This window comes from Zeus faber (genome assembly GCF_960531495.2).
Source record: "Zeus faber genome assembly, chromosome: 2".
In the NCBI taxonomy this organism is placed as follows: domain Eukaryota; kingdom Metazoa; phylum Chordata; class Actinopteri; order Zeiformes; family Zeidae; genus Zeus; species Zeus faber.
In genome coordinates this window covers 9,827,563-9,836,729 of record NC_137189.1, presented here as the reverse complement: position 1 = coordinate 9,836,729, position 9,167 = coordinate 9,827,563, and positions in this window count along the sequence as shown.

The following is a 9,167-nucleotide window of genomic DNA, read 5'->3' as shown; positions in this document are numbered from 1 at the left end:
ATTACATACATATTTTGTCTTTCAGTTTCTCCAAATCCCATGATCCCAGTATATCAATCACAATGTTATTTCTGCAACACCACAACATAAACAATGCATCCTTTTCTACACATATTTAAATACACAATTTCCGCAGACAGTGTGTGTGTGTGTGTGTGTGTGTGTGTGTGTGTGTGTGTGTGTGTGTGTGTGTGTGTGTGTGTGTGGCCGGGCAGGGGGATCAGGTTGACCAGTTGTATAGTAATAGGTATGAATGCATCATTGCTCCAGACAAGACACCCAGTTGGTGTAACCGGGACATCTGTGTGGCAACAGCCGTCAAAACTGCTGCCCCACACATCCACTACCACCATCCACCTCCACCCATTTTGAATACTCCAGATCGCACACATCTCATCAGCCCGCTCCACATGCAATGCAGCATAATAATACAGTAAATTAGATAGATAGATAGATAGATAGATAGACAGACAGACAGAATGACAGACAGACAGACAGACAGACAGACACAGACAGACAGAATGACAGACAGACAGACAGACAGACAGACACAGACAGACAGACAGACAGACAGACAGACAGACAGACAGACAGACAGACAGACAGACAGACAGATAGATAGATAGATAGATAGATAGATAGATAGATAGATAGATAGACAGACAGACAGACAGACATACATACATACATACATACATACATACATACATAGATGGATGGATAGATTAGATAGAACATACATAAAGCAAAAAATAACAATAAACAATGAAATAAAAATAAACTAGAAGAATTAACCTGAAAATAAAAAAATGAGCAGTAAGCATGCGGTCACGCACAATAATAAACAATAAATCAAACGATAAACCATAAATAAAAAACCTTAAAAATCAACCTAAAAAGGAAACAGTGAACAGGTATTGGGAACCTTTTGGGGGACGTGCCACTAAGAAGGAGTGGGACATTTCAGAACAGCACTTAAAAAAAAACAACAAAAAAATAATGTCCATCAAGGTTTTATCTGAAACCAAAGTTGTATCTGTGAGAGCGTCTCAACACCTTGTTGAGGGCGGCGTGGAATCATCTCTCCAGCCCCGTGACTCCCCCTCTAGCTCCCTGGCCCCGGAATCATGTGACGGTGACGACTGTGAGAAACCTAAAATGAAGCAAAACAAGGGCCGCCATTCACCGAACCGTTTCTGTGTCTTACGTTTTGTCCTTGGGAAAGAAAAGAGGCAACAAGCTCTTTTTGACACAGTTAGAATCAAAAGTCCGTTAAGTCTACAAATACTGAGCCGTGGACTGAGATGGACTTCTCAGTGGACGTCCGGAGTGTGGATGCAGCGTTCTGCTGCTTTTTTATTTTGCTTCTGCATCACCTGACTTGTAGAAGTCAGCTCAATGTCTTTGCTCGTGCAAAAGAACAAATCCCAATAAGTCAAAAATATTGCATATCACTTTATTGGTGGAAACGTCCAGAGGTGGAAAGTCCAGGTTCAGATGATAAAACTCCTGTTTCCATGTTTTTACTCCATCCATGCACTGATCCAGCCAATTTCACTCGCTCAGTCATTGCACCTCTCCTCTGGGTGGTTGCTAATCAGCCCAATCCACATTGTTGACCCAAAAATCCTGGAGTGGAGTTTGGCTTTTCGGAACCGAGACTTTGCTCCTACGTCTGGAAACGTCCCTGCTACACTTCAGGAAACCTCATGAGGTCCAAGGTTTGTAACGACAAAAGAGCAAATCTCATTGGAAGAGACATGGTTTACAATCTACATTTTTCCTTTATTTCATTATTTCCTAATTTATTTGAAAATATACTATCTCTAAAAGGACAATAAGACCCAGTCTAAAGGAAGGAAAGTACACAGCAATGGCATTGAGACTGTCCTTATAGCATGGATCGTACTTGGACAACAGGCAGTTCAATAAAGCTAAATCCAGTAGACCAACCTCATCATCATACTCTATTAACATACTGTATGCTCACTGGCCCGAAGCAGGTGAGTGTCTATGCAAATGGGGCAACATGGCTTGGAGTTAGTGCTCCTGAAAATAATTAGACAGCACCAAGTAAATCCAAAGGGACGTCATTCATAGATACAAACAGAGATACAAATGTGTAGATTTGTGTTGGATTTTACGATAACAGATGAAAAAGGTGAAACCAGTCAGATCCACAGCTATCGGATGGATTGAATCACATTAGTGGTTGCGATACATTCAACCTTTTGTGACAAGAAATGGTTGGAAGTTTATTTGTTTTGATAATCCATAATATCAGTGGATACCTGTGGTGCATTTAGGGAAAAGACTTCTTCAAAGGTTTTTTTTGACCAAGGTGCATTTGGGTGTGTCTTGGAAAGAAAGAAAAATAAATCCAAATTGAGCTTATTTTTGCTGCATATTTCCATCTAATTTACCCGGTAAGAAAATATCTAATTTAGCTATTTCAACAAAAAAACATTTTTTTTTTTGATCTCTTCAAAGCGATTGTGTGGCAGGGCTCAGGCTCAGCTCCTTTCCTACCCACTGAAAGTGTCACTCTGCTTGTGTGTGTGTGTGTGTGTCTGGTTGTGTGTGTGTGTGTGTGTGTGTCTGTGTGTGTGTGTGTCTGTGTGTGTGTGTGTGTGTGTGTGTGTGTGTGTGTGGTGTGTGTGTGTGTGTGCAATTTATTCATTTTTTTAGGATACAGCTAAGCATCCCCAGCTTTTTTGGAGCATCTTTTTGGAGAATCAGAGGGTTCATTAACAAACGTGAGCAATCAAATCAAAATGTCAAAATGTGAAGTGAAGCAATAATCACCCTGTCAACGTACACAGCAAACAAATGATCTCCTATCACCCATTGGTGCTGAGACCAAAGTGAGTCACAGTTTGGTACTGAGAGACAAGTCAGTGGCCAAGCGATTTATGTATATATACACCTCTCCTCTAGTTTCCATTATACAGTATATACATATACAAATATATATATATATTTATATATATATATATATATATATATATATATATGTATATACTGTATAATGGAAACTTGATGAAACCTTCACACTTTTCTTCTTTTCAATGGAATAGAAGAAGAAAAAAAGAAATGAAAAAGCCCGTCTGGCAGCCAGTCACTCAACATCTCACCTCAGCGTGGCATCTGTACCCCTGTTACCATGACGATGCGGTTGCTATGGATCAATTTATCTCAGTGCGATCTCGCAGTTGCAGATGTCACAGGGCGCCGTTCCCAATAACAAAGGGGTGGTTTAATTACAGCTGCTTCATTTTTTGGGCGGGTAAAAGCAGGAGAGAAAGGGTTTGTGGTGATGAGTGGAAAAACTTCGGTGGAAACTGAGAATTGAATCTGACGACTACAAAACATAAATTCCCAATCGTGAACGCTCAGTTTTTAGGAGCACGATGTTCCTTCCATGAAATCAGAGGGAGAGAGCGAGCGGGCAAGAGAGAGCGAGAGAGAGCGAGAGAGAGAGAGAGAGAGAGAGAGAGAAAGAGAGAGAGAGAGAGTCTCTCTCTCTTTCTCTCTCTCTCTCTCTCTCTTTCTCCATCCTCCTCACTCCATCCGGGGCTGGACACTACGCTGATGAAACGAAATCTCCTGCGTGACGCATTTTCCTGAAATTTGTGACGTGTGGGTGGCGAACAGAGTGGTAATACCACCCACTGGCCTCCCACTGACCTCCCACTTTCCCTCAAAATCGTTAAGGCCTCTTACTGGCCTAAGAAAATCATAGACCTCTGTATGAAGTCATATGGGAAGAATACACTTGAAGGAGCTTTTGTTGTTGTTGCTTTTTCCCCTGTGAAACTTGACACGTTGGGTTGCCAGCTCAGCCAGCGGAGTTTTGACGACGGTAACCTACCATCATTCATACCTCGCTTGAATCAGCGGGGTCAATTGATTAAAACATTTAATCGCGATTAATAGAATGATTGTCCATAGTTAATTATGATTAATCGCAAATTAATCACACATATTATATCTGTTCAAAATGTTGTTCAAGTGTTTAATACTCATATCATATCAACATAGGAGTGGACAAATATGTTTGTTTTATACAAATGTATGTTTATTGGAAATCAATTAACAATTCAAAAAAAGAATAAATATTGTCCAGAAACCCTCAAAGGATTAGCATTAAAAATATATGCTCAAATCATAACATGGCAAACTCAAGGCCAACAGGCAATAACAGATGGGCATATTGGCCTGCTAAATTAAATTAGTAATATGAGTACTCACACAATGTAATGTGTCCACTGTTACGCTTATAAAGGTTCACTAAAACATCCTGTGTGGTGTGTGATGTGGTGAGGATGTGGCGAGGAAGAACACCCCCCCCTCCCGACGACCAGGTGCTTTGTCTGACCACAGCTGATGTGAAAAAGACACTGCGCAGAGTCAACCTGCGCAAGGCTGCTGGCCCAGACAATATCCCCGGCACTGTGCTCAAAGGGTGTGCAGACCAACTGGCAGATGTTCTCATGGATATCTTCGACATCTCCTTGAGCAGCGCCACCGTCCCAACGTGCTTCAAGACAATGGCAGTAGTACCACTGTCAATGTGCCCAAGAAGTCACCTGTGTCCTGCGTCAATGACTACTCACACTCACACTCACACTGCTCACACCCCCCGCCCCATCATCATGAAGAGCTTGGAGAGGCTGATCCTGAGGCACATAAAGACCCTCCTCCCTCCTGCCCTAGAACCCCTGCAATTCGCGTATCGAGCCAACAGCTCCAGTGATGACACCACCGCCACCGCCACCGCCACCGCCACCGCCCTTCACCTAGCACTCACCCATCTGGAAAAAAAGGACACATACATCTGAATGTTGTTCATAGACTTCAGTTCTGCATTCAGTATGATCATGCCCCAGCACTTGACCAGGAAGCCGAGCCTGCTGGGCCTGAACACCTCCCTCTGCAATTGGATCCTGGACTTTCTGACGGGGAGACCCTGAATGTAGACAAAACAAAAGATATGGTTGTTGATTTTAGGAGAGCACTAAATTCCCCCCGGCGTCCACCTGGAGGAGAACATAACCTGGTCCCTCAACACCGGCTCCACTGTAAAGAAAGCCCAGCAGAGTCTCTGCCTCCTGAGGAAGCCCACCTCCCGCCACCCATTCCTCACCACATTCTACAGAGGGACTGTAGAGAGCATCTTGAGTAGCTGCATCACTGCCTGGTTCGGTAACTGCACCAACCTGGACCGTAAGAGCCTACAGCGAGTAGTGAGGACAGCTGAAAAGATCATCAGAGTCCCTCTCTCCTCCATCTCAGACATCTACACCACACACTGCATCTGCAAAGCAACCGGCATTGCAGAAGACCCCACCCACACCTAATCTTTTCACCCCCTTCCATCTGGCAGAAGGTACCGAAGCATACGGTCCCTCACATCCAGACTAGGCAATAGCTTCTTCCCCCAGGCCATCCCACTCCTCAACGCTTAGTCACTTTAATTTTCTTCAGCCACTAAACCCGCTAGACCAGGGGTGCCCAACACATCGATTGCGATCGACCGGTAGATCACAAAGGTAGATCGCGCGCCATTCAAAGAAAAAAAAAACGTTTTTAAACCGAACTGATGAACATAGAGCTGCAATGAAAAGACAAAACCGTGGTCAACATGATCAGTTCAGTTAATGCTTTCAAACGAAAAATGCAACTTCTGTCCTCAAAGCTGCAGCGCCATGATTTGGGGAACTTTCAAAACCTTGCATCAGAGCTGGAGATCAAAGGGAAGGCATGTGCGCAACTTGACAGTGCGCGCTTCACAGAGCAGATTGAAAATTGTCTGTCAGACTTGTCAGACAAACGGTTTCAAGACTTTACTTTACTCGAGCCAATCGCTACATTGATGTCCTTCCTATTTAGGGAAGATAGTGAGGTTGATTCACTCCAACCCTGTTCCACCTGAACTGGTCTGTAGTGGAGGATGTGATGTTGACACTACAGGCTGACATTCAGCTGAAGTGCAGGGCTCATGGACAGTTTTGGAACTTACTCACAGAGGAAAAGTACCCAAACATGAGGAAATGTGTGACCTCCTTGACTGCATTATTCAGCTCTACTTATTTATGCGAGTCAGCCTTTTCCCACATGAAGATTATTAAATCCAAATACCGTTCCACTGTGACAGATGATCATTTGGAAGGTGCTTGAGGCTGGCTACCAGCAGCCTCAACCCTGTCCGGACTATGCAACTCCATACAGTGCAAGTCATCAGAGTAAGCTAGTATCCATAAATGTATTTAATTGTATTTTAACAGAAGGGTTCATGCAGTGATGCAAGGTACGCCAAAATATATTGTATATATAAAGTATACTCAGTATATTTATCAATAAATATATTTAGAATTTTTTAATGCAGGTAGATCATTTTGACCTGGTCATTTTAAAAGTAGCTCGCAAGCCGACAAAGTGTGGGCACCCCTGCGCTAGACTATATGTAGCATGTCGTCCAACTGTGTTCTATGTTGCACCGAGGTTCTTGGGAAACGTTATCCTATCGTACTGTGTGCTGTGTGTATGGCTGAAATGACAATAAACCCTCTTGAATCTTGAATCTTGAATCCCCCTTTTTTTTAAAGCCTTAACACAAAAAGATAGACCTCTATGCGTCGCAACAACAGACACATTGTACAACAGGTACATTGTTCAGCTAAATTTTCCATCACTCGAAGATCATTCACTGGATCCCTCGCTCTTCTAAAGCAAATTACACAATGTAATTGTGTCCAACCTCACATGGGGAAAATAAAGGCTCACGAAAACATCCCTTTCTACTATGCAGGATCAAAACAGGACGATACAAAATAGACCAAACGATAAACAAAGTAAGCAGGAAACAGTGGAAAGGGAGTATAATATCGAACTAGGATATTGCAGTTTGGCATTTCTTTGTCTTTCTTGCACCTTCCATTTCTTTGCATCGAGCCAGTTGCAAGACTTTACGCTGTCGGACGACAGGGCATCTCACTTCTTCTGAACAATATGCCCAGACAATGACAATAACCTCGCACATGGTACTCTTGTGGCAGGCGTTGCCAAGTACTTCGTGTTTGAACCACCGCTGCTGGGGACACTCCTCCTTGTCAATATCGGACTGTGCCCTGCAGCGCTCCACATGTTTCTGAAAAGAGTCCTCCTCTTCATCAGAGTCAGACTCCGGGGCAGCCATGAGTTGATATTTTCTGAGGTGGCTCAGACGTCGCTGGCTGCTCCGGCTGTGCAGGCCTCTCCTCCCTGAGCAAGGCACTGATCGAACGCCACTTGAAGTCCTTATACCCAGGATCGAGTGCTGTCAAAATCCCCGGCCATGTGATGTTTTGTTTCTCCACGTCTGTGGTAAAGGTCTGCTTGGATTTAACCGTGTGGGTCAGAGTATCCTCACAGATCTCCCTCGCTTGCGATAGATGGCACCAAGCAGGCAGCGCCGCTGAGGCTGAAGTAATGAAACAATTACTCTTTTCTTGTCAATGCACAGAGTACAAGTACTAATTAGTTGAATCGAAACAATGAGAATGATGTCAAAATACGAGCACGGTTCGATCAGCATCTGTTTGAGTCCTTTACGCATGACGCGTGATGAAACAAAACAAAATGATGTCTCTAGAACAATGAGTGGCAGCATCTGAGCATTATGGGATGTCCACCAAGGAGCTTGATTTTCCTCCAACCCGCTTTCTCTCTTGCTCTCCCTCATCCCCCTCTCTCTCCCTCTCACTCTCTCTCTTTTTCTCTCTCTCTCTCTCTCTCTCACACACACACACACGCATGCACGCACGCACACACGTGCGCCCACACACACACTTCTGACAAAGACACACTTTGATGAAGAAACACACATAATAAAAATGAGCGTACCTTTGCACATCTATCTATCTATCTATCTATCTATCTATCTATCTATCTATCTATCTATCTACAGTACCTATCTATCTAGTCAAAAGAAGAGTTGTCTGAAGTTTACTGTATTTACCACAGCGCTCTCCGTACCAAAGATAATTGCTTCTGTTGTGCATTCCATCAGAGGCCACAAAAATGCCAACTACCTTCAAAAACAGGACATTCCTGTTACTTTTTCTTTGAATTAATGTTTAATTGCATTTATTCCAGTATCATACAATATCACAAACAAATAAACTCTTTACTCACCAGATATTTGGCTTCAAACATCATTTTCTGGAGACCTTTGCACAGTACATAACATGTTTAGTTTTTCACACTGGGGTAACGAGGTCCTTCACGTGGGAGCGGTTGACTCTAACTGTCTGCTAATAAGTGGTGACCTTTACAAACACAAAGAAGCCCAGTTTATGTTCCGAGCAACAATTTCCAATTGGTTAAACTGCAGCCCGGTCACGTTCTTATCCTGAAACGCCCCGGTCTGATTTGTTCAGTCAAAGTAGAAATGGTCATTGTGACTGGAGTCAGAAACCCCGAATTATGCCACACAATTATATCCAAGCTGTGGTAAACCAGTATATTAGTCATAAAGCAGTTATTTAAACATTGTCACATTGTAACTGGCATAACAGTAATAACATAGTAATGACTACTCTTTCATTGTTATCCATGGCTATAAATTACATATTTATTCATCCCGTACAGTATATCCATATATCATCTATTTACATTTGTATTTTATACCCACAGCCGTACTAGAACCATTGGGCCACCTTGCCCCAGTTATAACCTTTCAAATAACTTATCAACTGCATAGAATCACATTTCGCTTATTCTGTATATTTTTGTATATTTGGCTATTTCTGTTTTTCATTAGGCAATTTTTGTATATTTGGCTATATTTCCTCCTATTTTTCCGGACAGTTAAGCTCCTTTTGTGAAAATTATCTGTACAGCAAAAAAAATACAAATTCCTTGTATATGAAAATGCACTTGTCCGAATAGTGTTTCAAAGAAAACAAATTATCCTTGATTCTCTCTATCTTAGATTTTTTTTTTTCTTTAGATGACAATTTCATGTATTGTATAAAAGGTTGTGATGTAAGGGGCTGTTACCAGGATGTTACTTAACCAGTGGAGGTCTAAATTAGATCCACCAGTGGAGTAATAAGATCATCTTTTCATGCTCTATCAAAGCTAGGCATCTATAAAAAGATTGAGTATGTGACTAAATGATTTGT